We start from the raw sequence: 1,727 nt of genomic DNA on the forward strand, positions 1-1,727 counted from the left end.
CTCACAAGATATACAATCTTTTGAATTTGGAATTGACACTTAAAGTGTTGAATTATATATTGCGTTATACCAGCTTTGTGTTTGATCTTCATTCTTGCGGACCCTTCACCCTCGTTTTTCGCCCTTTCCTGTTGCATAGGATTCACCCTGCATGTGTAAAGCCAGTCCCCCTAAACAATAACAAAATGCGGTTCTTCTCGGTGCATGTCTGCGCCCCTCTGTTCCTGAGAACTGTTTGTTGCACTGTTGTTTTCACTCCTACGACTATGTACCAACCAGCATAAGTTTAAACACCTTTGAGGGCTACAAGTAGGCACATTTAGGATGTGATCTTTAACCGGTGTGGAGTGCGCCAATCATGCGCCCTAATTGCCCTGCACAGCCCCACGGAAGGAAGGGAAAAAGTCGGTGTTTCATAAATCCGACAGGCTGCCGAGAGCGTGACATTTCTTCTTCTCCTGATCACACGAGCAGAGTGCACAGATGGGCAACATACCATAGCAATAATGGTGCGCATCCCTTTCCCCATGTTGTGACCACGAATATATAGCTGATATTTTGCAATTAATCTCAATAGGAAAAGCACACAAGGGATTGCGGAGTTGATGGTGCGTGAAAGAGAAAGCCCCGAATGACACTGACTGTGCATAACTGATGGCCGAACCATTTCATCATGGCCCTGTAACCGTTACTTCTTTGGGTTCATTTCCAGTTCGGCTTCAGCGAACTCAAAAATAATGGATCCGGCTCGGTTCTGGTTTTTGGTTTGGTTCCGGCTCAGCATCCTGGTTTTAATGTGGCTCATCACCATCTGGCTGGCCGCGGCAGCACTTCGCATGTTCACTTAATTTTGCCTGCTTATGCGATGATCCCGTTTCTTCAAAAACCCAACATAATCCTGTTAAAAAAATTACCCTGAAACTCCATGCAGGGAAGCAGTGGAATAGGCAAGTAGAGCACAGGCAAAAAGGAGACACGTGTAGCTTTAAGCCGTGTCATGCTACTGCGGGACGTAGCACCACCGCACCGTCAGAGTGTCCATTGTTATAGCTCTGACAATGACTTACCCAACAGCCAAAGCTGCCTCAATTGCACACAAACATCAATAAAATTGTTTTTACATCTCCTCCTATTATCAAGATAAGGTAAGTGCACTATGCCAAATAAGTCTATATGTATATAAAAGTACTTACAAAAAAAGACCTTGCACTCTAATGTTCTGCGATTGTAATTCCTTTTCTTTTTCATGTACATTCATGGTATACATCCATGACCAAGATATTGTGTATGTGAGGTACAAAAAAACCTTGTTAATGCGTACCCACTTAAGCCACAGTTTATGTAATTAAAAACCAGTTACGTCAAACCCCTCAACTAGCACACTCCGCATAGTTCTAATTGTTTAACAATTGTTTAACTGCTTTGTATGCAAGTACTATTGTCTACCCGGCAGACACACTCCTCAATGAGGTCAAACTCAAATTCAGCAACTGTTCATATGTCAATGTCCCTCCCCTCCCTCTATCCTCGCACACCCAACAAGAGGTTGCCAGGACCTTTTTGGAAGCCCCTGGACGCAAACATCCAGCCCGCAGAAACACAGATTATGACACGCACGTCTTAAAAACAAAGTCTTGATTGCAATGTGCAGTATGTACAGGAAAACAAGCAGTACCCCCGCATCCCCCCCCCCCCCCCCCCCCCCCCTTGTGAGTTGACGATGGCAC

This window comes from Haemaphysalis longicornis, unplaced genomic scaffold, assembly GCF_048455015.1.
Source record: "Haemaphysalis longicornis isolate Haplotype H1 unplaced genomic scaffold, Haemaphysalis longicornis Haplotype H1 scaffold_4, whole genome shotgun sequence".
In the NCBI taxonomy this organism is placed as follows: domain Eukaryota; kingdom Metazoa; phylum Arthropoda; class Arachnida; order Ixodida; family Ixodidae; genus Haemaphysalis; species Haemaphysalis longicornis.